Source organism: Choloepus didactylus, chromosome 1 (assembly GCF_015220235.1).
Source record: "Choloepus didactylus isolate mChoDid1 chromosome 1, mChoDid1.pri, whole genome shotgun sequence".
NCBI lineage: Eukaryota > Metazoa > Chordata > Mammalia > Pilosa > Megalonychidae > Choloepus > Choloepus didactylus.
Genome location: NC_051307.1, coordinates 43,156,004 through 43,172,006, shown reverse-complemented (window position 1 = coordinate 43,172,006; position 16,003 = coordinate 43,156,004).

The window sequence follows — 16,003 nt, the reverse complement described above, 5'->3', positions numbered from 1 at the left end:
GAGTCAGGAGGTCAAATTAATCATCACACTACTGTAGTAGTAGAAAATAGTAGGTAAATATTTAATATAGAGTCTTAAGACATTTACTCTCAGAGTGAGCTTTTAACTACTCAGGGACTGCAACTACTGACAATTTTGCTAAATACCCAGCATCCACCCAAATACATTTATACAGTGATAATGCTAATTTAGAGCAGGTATGTTAAACTGCTGGAAGCTTTACCATTAAATGCAAGTGTAAAACGACTCTTGAGGATATCATAGAGGTATATGTGAGCTATTAAACTATCCTAACCTGAAATGAACGTGTTTTGTTTGTTCATCGCTTTTGGTTTCTTTTTCTGTTTTGATTTTTGTTTGCCATTTTAGCCATCAGGAATAATTGAGTCTTATGCTTTTGCTGTAACAATATTAGAGTCTTTTTTTTATATATATAACAAATCCACCTGCTTTAAGAAATGTGCTCTTGGAAGTGTTCATGCAGATATTCCAGAAAGAGAGAGATCAACTTAAAGGAACTGATAGCTACTCCTAATGACTGTTTATTGTGGTTGTATTATTACCAGTCTACGTACTTGAGAAACAATCAGGAAGCTATCAGTTCAACTTTTCTTGTTTGAAATGTTGAATAAATATGGGCTGGCTGCCTTCAGAACACAAGTATTTAACTCACCATCTGCAGAAAACCCATGTAAGTCAACAACATAATCATAGAATTTGCAGGCAGCATGCCTGTGTTTTTGTGTGTGGGACGGGGGGGGGATGTGTATGTTTGTGAATTTCTACTCTATAGGCATCACTCTGGGGAAGCATGTTTTTGGTTGTTATTTTGTGAGTGTTAACTCCATGTTTCCCTTTAATCCTATATTCATATATAATTTTCATAGTGATTCTGTTTTAAATGTTTAAAGGTTAATTAGCATAAAGGAGTTACCTGTGAAATAATGCATACTTTTAATCATTATTGTTTAGTTCAAATTAATAATGCTTAAAATGTGTTTTAAGCACAGAATGGTGGGGAATTATACTATACCCTTAATTTTTAAAATTTACTCTAGGTATAGCCATAAAAGCTAAACACTATTTACTGTGTACTTTTAGGCAGGTGTTAATCTAAGCATTTTGCATGTGTTAGTTCTCACAATAACTTGAAGTGTGTGCTGTTATGCTCATCATCTCTTTTGTATAGATGAAGATCTGAAAATGAGATTAAGTGATTTGTCAAAGATTATTCAACTAGTAAAGGAAAGAGTAGGATTTGTATATAGACAGGTGGCTGTTTGTACTTAACCCCAATCTCATACTGCTGATAAACCTCATAATTACAGTAATTGCCTTTATAGCCAACATTTACTGAGTGGTTACTATAGAAAATGATTGTTTCTCAGACTCGTATGTAGAATTTCTCATTTCATCTTCACTACAAATTGGTGATGTTAAGTTCAGTTATTATACCCATTTTACTGTTAGGGAAATTGAGGAGTATGGAGATTATGTAATTTGCACAAGATCTCATAGCCCTTAACCACTAACTTTGTTTTCTGTTCTGCTACTTATCCACACCCATACCATTAACTATGCTATAATACTTCCTCATAATCATAAATTAATTAATTCAGGACATCCATGTTAAATATGTGTGCTGAACACTGAGAATACAATAATGAAAAAATAATCCCTGATTCAAATTCATGTTTACATTCTCAGTCACTATATATTCATATAATGCAGTATGGTAGAGATATGTGCAAAGGAAGAACAAAGGATGGAGTATTTCATTTTGCTCAAGGGATCAGGAAATTATCTTCTGAAAGATAAGAGCTGGTCTGGATTTCAGTACTTGGGCATAGGTGAGAGATGGATATGGTGAAAAACAGCAGCCAGGCAGAGAAAGAGCTTGAGTATGGGTCAGAGCACTGAGAGTACATGGCAAATTTGGGTAAAGAACAATAGTTCTATAAGACTACAGTGTACAGTGAAATGGCTGGTGGGAATATGGCTGGAAAAGCAGACTATGGTCAGGCTGCATGCCACATTTCAAATGTGACAGCCAATAGTTAACTGTGTGATAGGCAATAGTAATACACCAAAGGTTCCATTTATAGAACATATTAATTCAATCCCAACTGTATATGCCTTTATCTGTCTTAGAAACAAATTTATGCAATATCGTTGAATTGTGGGAAGGAGGAGAAAACTGGGATGAAATCAGATTATCCTTGAAAACTCAATCTGACCCAGAGATACAGAAAATTTCAGAGGAATTTTGTTTTCTTAAAATGCATTTGTATATTATTCAAGTTTGAGAATTATTGTCTTATGCCTTGTTTCATGCTGAATATGGTCAGTTTTCACAAGTCTGTTTTGTCTTTATTGGGCTAAGATGCCTATCACATCTAGAACCTTGCAGGAGATATTCTAAATACTAAAAAAATTTGTGATGAGTGAGTGATTAGGAGCCACTGCTCCAATTCTACTCTGCTCATTGAATAAGGGATGCTTAATTACTTCAAATATACTTCTCATCTTCATCAAAAAATTGAGATACACTATTTTCAATCATTTAAATGATTCTTAAAACATGATTACATTTCACACTTGTGTTTTCTTCATTTAATGAAACTGCAATATGCTAAAATGTATTTATATTGTATGGAGCATAATTTCAACAACTTTTGGAGTTATTAGTCCACATCCTGAATTTCAGTTAGTGTCTCCTGTGTAGGTAATTTCTCACTTCCTCCAGTGTCACATTATTATGTATACAGCACTTATATCACGGCTCACTGCTTAAAGATTGACTGTGTCACTGTTCTTTTGACATCCCAGTTAATGATTAATTTCAGTTGCCTGTATTGGAAAGATGTGTATGTACAATTGTGCATCCCTCACAGATGTGAAATTCAATGATATCAGATTAGGCTAATTATGATTTTGGTATTGGAAGAATGGCTACATTTCACCTCCTTTTTGATTAGTTTTTCCTGCTTTATAATACTCTAGACAAACTATAAATGATTTGCAAAAAAAACGGCTTTCATACTTGTGCTTTACTCATTTAACAAAATATTTGTGCAGATCTTTGTTTTTCGGTTGTTTTAGGCTTCCATTTAAATTTTGCTGGGAATGGATTAAAGAGCATGTCCTTTTCTGGGATACATAACAGCTTCAAACAAACACAATAGTCATGGAAAAGAAATGCACTGAGGATAAGGAAGAAGAAACATTGCATAAATGGAAAGCAAATTCATATCTTGAATTAGTTTATTATACTGAGGATCCTCTAATGATTCCTCCATGATGAAAATATTCCATTGTAATCAGCCTATCGGTGTCTGTTTTCCCAGTGAATGGTGCCATATTAGTTGGCTCGATGACGGCCTCTGCTATTTGTGGTTTGGGGACTCAACACTTCCGTAAACAACTCAGCTGTGTTGAAAAGCTGATTTTACCCATGCTAATCTGCCTAATTTTTATATGAGCACACTGACCACACATTGTGGTGCCTGAGGAAATAGGCTGGATATTAAGTGGAAAGATGTCCACATGATTATTGACAATTTCTGTAGTGGATTCCTTTCATTAGCATTCACATGGGACAAAAAAAAGCCTTAAACCCAGTACTCATTTCCAGAAGTCCTTCTATGTTCCTCACTGGACACTTTTTTTTTTTAATTGAGATTGTTCACATACCATGCAGTTATCCAAAAATCCAAAGTGTACAATCAGTTGCCTCCCATACAATCATACAGATGTCCATCCATCACCACAATTATTTTTTTTTAATTTTTAGAATTTTTTCATTACTCCAGAAAAGAAATAAAGACAAAAAAGGAAACTCAAATCCTCCCATACCTCTAACCATCCCCCTCCATTGTTGACTCATAGTATTGGTATAGTACATTTGTTACTGTTGATGAAAAAACATTAAAATACTACTAACTGTAGTAAATAGTTTGCAATAGGTATATTTTTCCCTATATGCCCTCTATTGTTAGCTTCTCATTATAGTGTCACACATTTGTTTTAATTCATAAAAGAGATTTCTAATATTTGTACAGTTAATCATGGACATTGCCCACTACAAGGTTCACTGTTTTATATATTCTCATCTTTTAACCTCCAACTTTCCTTCTGGTGACATACATGACTCTGAGCTTACCCTTTCCAACACAGTCACACACCATTAAGGCTGTTATTTATTCTCACAATGTGCTACCATCACTTCTGTTCATTTCCAAGCATTTAAGTTCAACCTAGTTGAACATTCTGCTCATAATAAGCAACTGCTCCCCATTCTTTAGCCTCGTTCTATATCCTGGTAACTTATATTTCATGTCTATGAGTTTACATATTAAATTAATTCATATCAGTGAGACCCTGCAATATTTGTCCTTATGTGTCTGACTTATTTCATTCAGTAAAGTGCCCTCAAGTTTTCTTCATCAACCAATTTTTTTTTATGACAGTTTTGTTCACACACATACATTCCGTCCTAAGTAAAAAAATGATGGTTCCCTGTATAGTCACATATTTATATATTCACCACCCTCACCACTATCTATATAAGGACATCTTCATTTCTTCCACAGAGCAGGAGGAAGAGTCAAAGAAGGTAGAGAGGCAAAAGAAAAAGAAAAAAGAAAGAAAGGAAAAAACAAACAGAAACAAACATGACAGCTAGGAAACAATAAAAGGAAAGATAGCATTAAACTGAAGCAGAATAAAGAGTCAGACAACATCACCAATGCCAAAAGTACCATACTCCCCCCATGCCCCCCCATATGCATTTAGCTTTGGTGTATTGCCTTTGTTGCATTAGAGGAAGCATAATACAATGTTTATGTTAATTATAGTCTCTAGTTTGCATTGATTGTATTTTCCCCCAATACCTCCCTATTTTTAACACCCTGCAAGGTTGATATTCATTTGTTCTCCCTCATGAAAAAACATATTTGTATATCTTATCACAATTGTGGAACACTCTAGGTTTCACTGAGTTATACAGTCCCAGTCTTTATCTTTCCTCTTTCCTTCTGTGTCCCACATGCTTCTAACCTTCCTCTTTCAACCATATTCATAGTCATCTTTGTTCAGTGTACTTACATTGCTGTGCTACCATCACCCAAAATTGTGTTCCAAACCTCTCACTCCTGTCTTTTCCTATCTGTCTGTAGTGCTCTCTTTAGTATTTCCTGTAGAACAGGTATCTTGTTCACAAACTCTGTCATTGTCTGTTTGTCAGAGAATATTTTAAACTCTCCCTCTTATTTGTAGGAAATTTTTGCCAGATATTGGATTCTTGGTTGGCAGTTTTTCTCTTTCAGTACCTTAAATATATCACACCACTTCCTTCTTGCCTCTAAGGTTTCTGCTGAGAAATCCACACATAGTCTTATCAAACTTCCTTTGTATGTGATGGATCACTTTTCTCTTGCTGCTTTCTGGAGCCTCTCTTTGTCTTTGATGTTTGATAATTTGAATAAGTGTCTTGGTGTAGGCCTATTCAGATCTATTCTGTTTTGGGTACACTGCGCTTCTTGGGTCTGTAATGCTATGTCTTTCATAAGAGATGGGAAATTTTCATTGATTATTTCCTCCATTATTTCTTCTGCCCCTTATCCCTTCTCTTATCCTTCTGGGACACCCATAACACATACCTTCATGTGTTTCATGTTTTCAATTAATTCCTTGAGATGTTGCTCACATCTATTCTTTTCCCTATCTGTTCTTTGTGTGTAGGCTTTCAAGTGTCTTGTTCTCCAGTTCCTGAGTGTTTTTTTTTTCTGCCTCTTGAGATCTGCTGTTGTATGTCTCCATTGTGTCTTTCCTCTCTTGTGTTTTGCCTTTCATTTCCGTAGATTCTGCCAGTTGTTTTTTTTTTTCAAACTTTTGATGTCTACCTTGTGTTCACCCAGTGTTTTTGTTATATCCTTCATCTCTTTTGCCATATCTTCCCTGAAATTTTTGAATTGATTCAGCACTGGTTGTTTCAATCCCTGTATCTCCATTGAAGTGTAAGTTTGTTCCTTTGACAGGGCCACAGCTTCATTTTTCTTAGTGTCAGTTGTAGTTTTCTGTTGTCTAGGCATCTGGTTTCCTTGGTTACCCCACTCAGGTTTCCCCGTACCATAACAGGCCAGGTCCCAGAAGGAGGAAATATTCATTATCTGTTTTCCCTGAGGGTATGTCTTAGAAGATTAAGACATCCTTTGATGCCTCAAGTGGCTGCACTTTTCATAACCTTCCCAGCAGGTAGCATCTGTCGGTCTGTAGTTCCTGATTGGTTTAAGGAGGTGTGACCCATGGCTGTTCTCCTCCAGGCTCTGGGGTCTGGTTCTGAATGGAAGGCAGGTAGTAGAGCTGGGCACCACTTCTTTCCTCTTAGAGAGGATGCACCCCTAGGGAGTTTTCATTTGCATTTAAATAGGTTCTTTGTCTCTCTGACTCTGCTATCTCCACCCTTGCCTGGGTCAGAGCACTGTGAGCTGAAAATGGCTGAGGCTTTCTCCACTGAGCTGCTCAGGTTGAGAGAGAGAAAAAGGGACACAAAGCCCTCTTTCAGGGTCAGTCCATGGCCCCCAGTTTCACCCATCAGCCAGAGATAGCACCATATCCTCTGGGCTCTCCCTCCCAAGATAGAGAAGTCCCCTGGCTCTACATGATCAGTCATCACTAAAACCTGTGTCTGCTTGCTGGGGATTTACAGCTTGCATTGAGCAGTCCACATTTGCCAATTAAAACCCCAGTTGGAGCTGTACTAAGGTATATTCACTTGTTCAGAGAGTGCTGCTCTTCATCACAGTAAGGTTTTGGCGTTTGGGCTGCCATGGGGGGAGAGAGCTCCCAGCTTGTATCCACAGTTCCTACTCACAGATTCCATGCTGCAATTTCAGGCATTCCTCCCAATCCAGGTTGGTGCACAATGTGTGGACGGTCACAGTTGTCCCTCAGCATTTATTCCATATCATTTACTAGTTGTTCATGGTTGTTTATTAGTTGCTCTGGGGGGACTAACTAACTTTCACTCCTCTCTATGCTGCCATCTTCTTCCTTCTCTCGCTCCTCACTGGAAAATTTTGCCTTTGATCTTCCTTCTTTTTTCCCCTTGGTCTTGAATATCTGATGCAATAGTTCACTATTTTCTGTGAATCAGTGTGTATCTACAGCTTTGGTTAACTCCATATTGATAAAGTGGATAGTCATACACATTGCTCAGAATTCAACAAACTGGGATAATTTTTATTCTTCACTTTTCTTTTCACTAGAATAGGAATATAATGATGAAGCAAATCCAATCTTTGCTAGTGCCAATACATTACACAGCATTATTTACAAATCAGACTGTAGTACTTTCTTCTTCAGCCAACTGGATGAATGGGCTTCCCAAAAAGCTGCTGATTTGAGTTGACAGAGATAAGGCAAAGCAATAGAATATGTGCTATGGGAGTCTGTGTCATTTACAACTGCAACTTGTGCATGCAGTACTACTAGACTCTGATAAAACTAGGTGGATCACAATGGGCAGCTCAGGTCACCAGGTCAATATTCACATGTTGAGTCTCTTCTACATTTCTGTACCCAGTCAAGATCTTCTTCTCAAAAAGAAAGTAGTTATTTGCAGAAGACAGATCAACTGTTCACCAGAAATTTAGAACTCTTCTCTGTTCTTCTTTTTTTATGAAGCCCCTGACCACCCAGTAGCTCATTTGAGTCTTACAACACTGCTTTGGAGTAGATGTTTTACAAAGTAAGAAACAGAGTCAGAGAAGCTGTGAACTTCTTAAGTGTGTGTGATAGTGCTGAGTGGCAGCTGAGGGACTGAGCCCTAGATTTCTGATTCTGAGTTAATGACTCCCAATATTTCTGAATACAGTCAATTCTCATTATTTGTGTAGTTAATATTCTAAAAAGCCACTGTGAACACTGAACCATCTACATACTGCCAATTCATTAGTGTTGAGCACACAGACAACAACACTCTAACTTATGCCTTAAAAGCACTTATTTTCTCCATAAGGCACATTATTCTATTATTCTATTATTCTATTATTCTATTATCAGGGCTGGCCAGCAGTGAATAGAATACCTTTATATGTCTTGGTTACTTTAAGGACCATGACATTTGAAGACCACAATGCTCACATGGCAGAACAGCTTGTTTTGCTGTCTGGATTTGCTACAAAGTCATTTTTTCTATAAGTTCCCAAATGTTATTGAAACCATATTACTACAGTAGATTTTGGAACAGAATATAGGTCATACAACTTACAGCTCAGAGTTCTTTCTTTCATATCACATTACTTCTCTAAGTTTCTGACTTATGCCCATTAATTGAATTGTGATAAAACAAAAAATATATAGTTTTACTTTTTTCATCAGTGCCTTCTATGTATTTTATTTTTTCAAATAATTTAATGAGGGTAAAACATTTAAGAAATGAACCTGGGAGAACTAAAATTTTAAAGAAGTATAATATGGACAAGTCAATAGCAAACTATTAAAATAGATAAATCAAGTATATTAGTTAGTAGAAAATAGAATGTGCTAAGTGCAATACAAAAATTTTATTTTAATACTGTGAGTTTTCAGAAAAGAAGAAAGATAACTCAATAACTCTGGGAAGGGAGAGGCATGGCTCTATGAAGGAAATGAGTTTTTATTAACTATTCTGAAAGACTTTATCTTTTTCTATTCCATAAATAACAGTAGAAAACAAACAAAATGGTACTCCTTCAGCAATCCTAGTATTACCACCAGTGGTCTTACAATCCCGTTTATCTTATACGTTGATAGATATAACTAAACTGAAAATTTTTAAAAAGAAGATGCAATGATTCTAGACTACACAGGTAGTAGTCATTTAAGTGATGGGTAACAGAGCTCATTACACATCTTACTGCTTGTTCATGAAACACATAGATGAACAAGTAATACAAATTTTTAACTTGCAATAAGATATCTCTCTTTCTACCTTTAATCCACAGAGAATTTGCATAAACAATAATTAATTTGTAAGAAATTTTCCATTCATGAGCACACAATCAATATTTAGACTGGATGCCTCTTTTTTCATATAAAAATGTCTTTTTTATTTTCTGTACATAAACCTCTACATGGATTGTGTAAAAAATAATGTATGTAAGACAAAATATTAAGTGTGGTAGATTAAAAATATACCAGGGACTAAGATTACCATAGAACTTTTTTATTTGATGTTTCCAAAGGTTTTTGTTGTTGCTGCTGCTGCATTACTTTTACTTTAGCTTTCCTTTTACTACTTTGGGTTTATTGTATATCAAATTCAAAAATTGATGTTTTATATTTAAGATTTTAAAGTATTATATATTATCCCTGCTAAAATTAAATATTTTAAATATTATTATGTATTCTGGAAAATATAAAACTATATACAAATTTTAGTCAAACTTAGTCAAATTTTTGTCTCTTAGACTTACTTATGTAACAAAATGAAGTTTAGACATTTACTCAATTAATATGACAAATTTAGATGAGTTACATAAGTAATATGATAAATTTAGATAATTAATGCATCAAGTAAATTATGGTTGTGCTAATTTGATATGTTTTAGTCTCTGCATTATTAAATTTAATAAATGTATGTTTGCTTTGGAGCTAATATACATAATTTGCAAATACACATGCACATACACATTAAAGTTGGAATATGGATTTAAAACTTACAAATTTTCCCCACTGTATTGAATCTGGCAATTTAATTGGAGTTGCTAAATGATGGTTTCTCAGTCTTTACTTGACTACTTACCTGGTTATACCAACTTTAAAATTGTTCCTAACAGTGACAATGACCAGGAGGATTAAGAAAGTAGATGTATTTTTCATTTAATTAATTGTTGGTGGACAATAGATGAACAATGATATTTAATTGTCTCTCATTCATTGTAATTTAAAAAATCAATAGAATTTCAGGTTTAAACTGGCATCTGATCCAGAGCAAATGCTTTTTTATATAAAATATGTGCTTTCATTCTATAAAATGGCATGCAGAATCTTAGGAATTTATATTAAGTATGTTAATTTTTTATCTTTGTTGAATACTGGTTAAAACATGGTGATTATTCTAGCTAATATCTTATGATTGCTCTAAATACATTGATATATATTAATTGATTTTAGAAGTAAATTCCTTTCATTGAATGTACAGATGGATTGTATTAAATTGTAAGAAAGCCACTCTGTATTTGGTTTAGAGGTGGCATTAACTCAGATGCCAAAGTAATCCTTTTTTAAAATCACATAAAACATCTTTCATCAAGTCATCCATTCCTCCATCTATGCATTTGTGCATTTATCTATTAAAACATTTGGATAACTACTCTGTCCATAGAATTTAACCTCTTCTTTCAAATAATTTACATGCTAGTCATACTTAAAATGATAGTAAGTGTGATGGTTTAAAACTGTATGAACACTAGAAAATCATTTTCTTAATATTAATCCATTCCTGTTGATGTAAACCTATTGTAAATAGGACATTTTAATGAGGTTATTTCAATTAGCACATGACGGCTCTTAATCCTTTTACTGGAGTCCTTCAAAAGAGAATGAAATTCAGAGAGAGAGAGAGAGAAAGCCATGGAAGGAAAAGGAAGAAGCTGAAGGCAAAGAAACCTGGAAGAGAAGGGAGAGACCAGTAGATGCTGTCATGTGCCTTGCATGTGGTAGTAGAGTCAAAGATCATTGGGAAGAAAGCATCACCTTTATGATGCTTTGATTTGGACATTTTTCTCAGCCTCAAAACTGTAAGCTTATAAGCTAATAACTTCCCATTATTAAAGGCAACACATTTCATAGTATCTGCTTTTAAGAGCCTAAAAAACCAAAACAGTAAGGAACTGAATACTGATTTCATGGGAATTTCTTCAAGAAGGAACAGTATTTCTTCCAGGAAGAGGAACTTCAAAAACTGAAAATCATAACATTGGAAAACTTAAAGCAAACTTAAAAAATATTCAGATTACATTTTTCATATAGGTACACTTAGGTCCAAAAAAATTGATTTGTCTTGAACTACAGAGTTATTGAAAGGCAGAATTGGAAGTAGGACTCCTGGGATTAATGTCTTCCCAAACAGCATGCCTGAAAAAATATATATCAAATACATAAGGGGGCACTTGGTGAAACCGGGAGTCTGCATTCTGAAACGAGTGAGTAAACTGGCTGAAAGTTCCGCGGCCATGCTGCGGTGTGGGGAAACTGTGAGTTGGCATTTGGAGATGGATTAGTTCTTTAAAAAAAAAAAAAAAATCCCAGAAGCGGCTGCAGATACGGCAGTGAGAACCACACAGTGAAACACTGCAGGAGCGAGCTGTAGCCAATGCCTCGGTGTCTGGTGTGGAGGATAGTCTTCCCCACACCTGCTGCTGATTGTCCTGGAGCCAGAGGGACAGAGGGGAGGGCCAAAAGGAGAAAGAAACTGCACGCCTTGCAGCCAGCTTCCTGGCAAGCTGGTGACACTCCTGCCCAGATCCACACCAGAAAACCCAGTATGATGGGGGTGTATCCCACGGCACCGCACACATGCCACAATATTGGCTGTGGATGGTGGCCTTGGGTGCACCCACAGCTAGTTGTCCTGGAGCTGGAAAGGTGGAGCTGTGCGAAAAGGGTGGGGGGGAGGTTTGAGATGCCCCATTCGGCCATTTTTGCATCAGGTTGGGAGCTCCCCTGCACAGCCTGGTGGCCCAGTGCTTCCCTTGAGGGAAGGTGCACACTTGTGACGTAGCACAGCCTTCCCTCAGCAGAAGTCCTGGAAGATCACAGCTATCAAGCAAAGGAAATGCCAAGAGGCCAAAAACAACAGAAAATCTTAATGCATATGATAAAACCAGATTATATGGAGAACCCAATCCCAAACACCCAAATCAAATGATAAGAAAAGACACAGTACTTGGTGCAATTAATCAAAGGACTACAGTCAGAAAATGAGAGCATAGCTCAGGATATAAAGGACATGAGGAAGAACATGGCACAGGATATAAAGGACATAAAGAAGACCCTAGAAGAGCATAAAGAAGACATTGCAAGAGTAAATTAAAAAATAGAAGATCTTATGGAAATGAAAGAAACTGTTGGCCAAATTAAAAAGACTCTAGATACCCATAGTACAAGATTAGAGGAAGTTGAACAACAACTCAGTGTCCTAGAGGACCACAGAACAGAAAATGAAAGAACAAAAGAAAGAATGGAGAAAAAAACTGGAAAAATCAAAATGGATCTCAGGGATATGATAGATAAAATAAAATGTCCAAATTTAAGACTCATTGGTGTCCCAGAAGGGGAAGAGAAGGGTAAAAGTCTAGAAAGAGTATTCAAAGAAATTGTTGGGGAAAACTTCCCAAACCTTCTACACAATATAAACACACAAAGCATAAATGCCCAGGGAACTCCAAATAGAATAAATCCAAATAAACCCACTCCAAGACATATTCTGAGCAGACTGTCAAATACTGAACAGAAGGAGCAAGTTCTGAAAGCAGCAAGAGAAAAGCAATTCACCACATACAAAGGAAACAACATAAGACTAAGTAGTGACTACTCAGTGGCCACCATGGAGGTGAGAAGGCAGTGACATGACATATTTAAAATTCTGAGAGAGAAAAATTTCCAGCCAAGAATACTTTATCCAGCAAAACTGTCCTTCAAATTTGAGGGAGAGCTTAAATTTTTCACAGACAAACAAATACTAAGAGATTTTGCCAATAAAAGACCTGCCCTACTTCAGATTCTAAAGAGAGCCCTACCGACAGAGAAACAAAGAAAGGAGAGAGAGACAGAGAGAATTTTAGTAGAAATATATAGAACCTTACATCCCAAATCAGCAGGACACACGTTTTTTCTCTAGTGATCATGGATCTTTTCCCAGAATAGACCATATGCTGGGACATAAAACAAGCCTCAATAAATTAAAATAACAACAACAACAACAACAACAATTGAATATATTGAAAGCACATTCTCTGACCACAATGGAATACAAATAGAAGTTGTGCTGGTTTGAATGTATTATGTCCCCCAGAAAAAGCCATATTCTTTGATGCAATCTTGTGGGGCAAGCATAATAGTGGGGATTAAGTTGGACCATTTGGATTAGGTTGTTTGCATGGAGATGTGCCCCACCCAGCTGTGGGTGGTGACTCTGGTGGGATACTCCCATGGAGGCATGGCCCCACCCATTCAGGGTGGGCCTTGATCAGTGGAGCCATATAAATGAGCTGGCTCAAGGAGATGGAACTCAAGTGCAGCTGTATGTGACGTTTTGAAGAGGAGCAAGCTTGCTAGAGAGGAATGTCCTGGGAGAAAGCCATTTTGAAACCAGAACTTTGGAGCAGACACCAGCCACGTGCCTTCCCAGCTAACAGAGGTTTTCCGGACGCCATTTGCCATCCTCCAGTGAAGGTACCTGATTACTGATGTGTTACCTTGGACACTTTATGGCCTTAAGACTGTAACTGTATAGCCAAATAAACCCCCTTTTTATAAAAGCCAATCCATCTCTGGTGTTTTGCATTCCGCAGCATTAGCAAACTAGAACAGAAGTCCATAATTTTTGATTTGTAACTCCACTATTTACTTCCTACAGGATATAAAATACATAAACTCTAATGACAAATCAGTGGTTTTGGACTCAATGTGAAATATGGTATTTTTGACAAGAACTGCATGAAGGTGGGGGAATGGAGGAGTATAGGAACATAGTTTATGTGTCCTATTGAAGTTAAGTTGGTATCAAAGAAAACCAAGATTGCTATGGATTTAAGAGATTAAATTTCAGCCCCACAGTAAACACAAAGAAATTATCAGAGAATATGACCATAGAGATGAAAAGTAGAGTATGGATTATGAGAAGTGGGGGAAGGAGCAATGGGGAGTTAAGAAATGAGTGTAGGGTTGCTGTTTGAGATGAAGGGAAATTTCTAGTAATGGATGGTGGGAAGGTGATAGCATTGCAACATTCTAAATGTGATTAATCCCACTAATGGAATGCTAGGGAGGGGGTGGAATGGGAAGATTTAGGCTGTATATATGTTTCCACAATTGAAAAAAAAATAAAAGTCTAAATAGATGACAATTGAATGCCAAGGATGATCCTGGGTGGAATCTGAGGATGGAGGACAGGAGGCTCAAAGGGACACAGTTGGGACATAAGAGGAAAAAAAAAAGGAAATATAGAATGTAAGATTTGTATCAATGTTGAATTTCTTGAACTTCTTAGCTGCGCTTAATGGGATTGCATAAAAGAATGTTCTTGTTCATGGGAATTGTATATGTGAATTATAGCGTTTGTTCAAGGATGTGTGTAGCTTGCTCTCATGTATTCAGAAGACAGAGAGATAGATGATGGATGATAGGGAGGAAGGGAGGGAGGGAGGGAAAGAAAGAAATGGCTGTGTGGTGGCATGTTAAAGTTGATGGATCGGGGTATTGGGGGGGGTCAGGGTATGCTGTGTGGTTTGAATTGCTTTTGCAACTATTCCTGTAACTTTGAATTTATTTAAAAATAAAATTTTAAAAGAGTTTAAAAAAATAAAATAAAATACATAAGGGATAGAGGGAAAATAGTATGGAAGGAATAGGCAAAAGAGGGTTTTTTAGTGTTACCCTCTTGCCAGTTTTCATAATTCATGCAGTCTTCAAATAAGCGGTCTTAAAATTAAGCCACAGCTGTAATAAAAACATGTAATCATCTGCTAATATGACATAGTGAGAAATGTAGAATTAATAAATCCTAGGTAGAAGAGGTTTTTTTCAAGCAGCATTCAAACTAGACTTTAATTTTCTTTCCACAATAAGCTTCTACCACAAATAGAGAAAGGATTCTAATGTCCTGTTTATGAGTATTTTATAAAATGTGTGTTGGAGAAGAGAAGAGATTTCATTTTTTTAAGCCACTAATATGCCAAGCACAATGCTGAGAGTCTTACATATTTTATATCATAGGGCAACCTTCTAAATGTTCAGCATTTCCTTAAACTATACTTCCATTCCTTGACTTTCTTCAAATTCCTGCGTCTTAAAAAATCATTCACTTATACAGTCTAAAATTCACAGTCTAAAATAAACTTTTCAATGAACTTTAATTTGTCTTCTGCTTAAATTTATTGCACTTATATCAGTCATCTATTTACTGTTTTGCTCTAGTCAATGTTAATCATATCACTTGTCATTGTCACTCATACCATTCACATGACCAAATTAAATATTCACTGTCTGTCCTCATGTTATGCAGCATCTTGCTGAGGTAGCCACAAATGGCTTTTATTTTCAGTTGGGAAACTATCTCTTTCCTGGCTTCCATGTTTCCATGTGTGCCAGTTTGAATGTATTGTGTCCCCCAAATGCCATTATCTTTGTGGTCTTGTGGGACAGACGTTTTGGTGCTGGTTAGATTTGCTTGGAATGTGCCTCACGCAGCTGTGGGTGGTGACTTTGGTAGTATACTCCCATGGAGGTGTGACCCCACCCATTTAGGGTGAGCCTTGATCAGTGGAGCCATATAAAACATGCTGACTCAAAGAGACTGAATGGAGTGCAGCTGTGAGTGATGTTTTGGGAGTGCAGCTATGAGTGACGTTTTTAAGAGGAGCAAGCTTGCTAGAGAGGAACATCCCGGGAGAAAGCCATTTTGAAACCAGAACTTTGGAGCAGATGCCAGCCATGTGCCTTCCCAGGTAACAGAGGTTTTCTGGACACCATTGGCCATCCTCCAGTGAAGGTACTCGATTACTGATGTGTTACCTTGGATACTTTATGGCCTTAAGACTGTAACTGTATAGCCAAATAAACTCCCTTTTTATAAAAGCCAATCCATCTCTGGTGTTTTGCATTCTGCAGCATTAGCAAACTAAAACACCATGTTTTCTTGGTTTTCTTCCTCCATACTCACTGGCCAATTTTATTCATATTCTGTTGCTATATAGTTTTAATACATTGGAACTTTACTATTTGGATTCTAAATCTG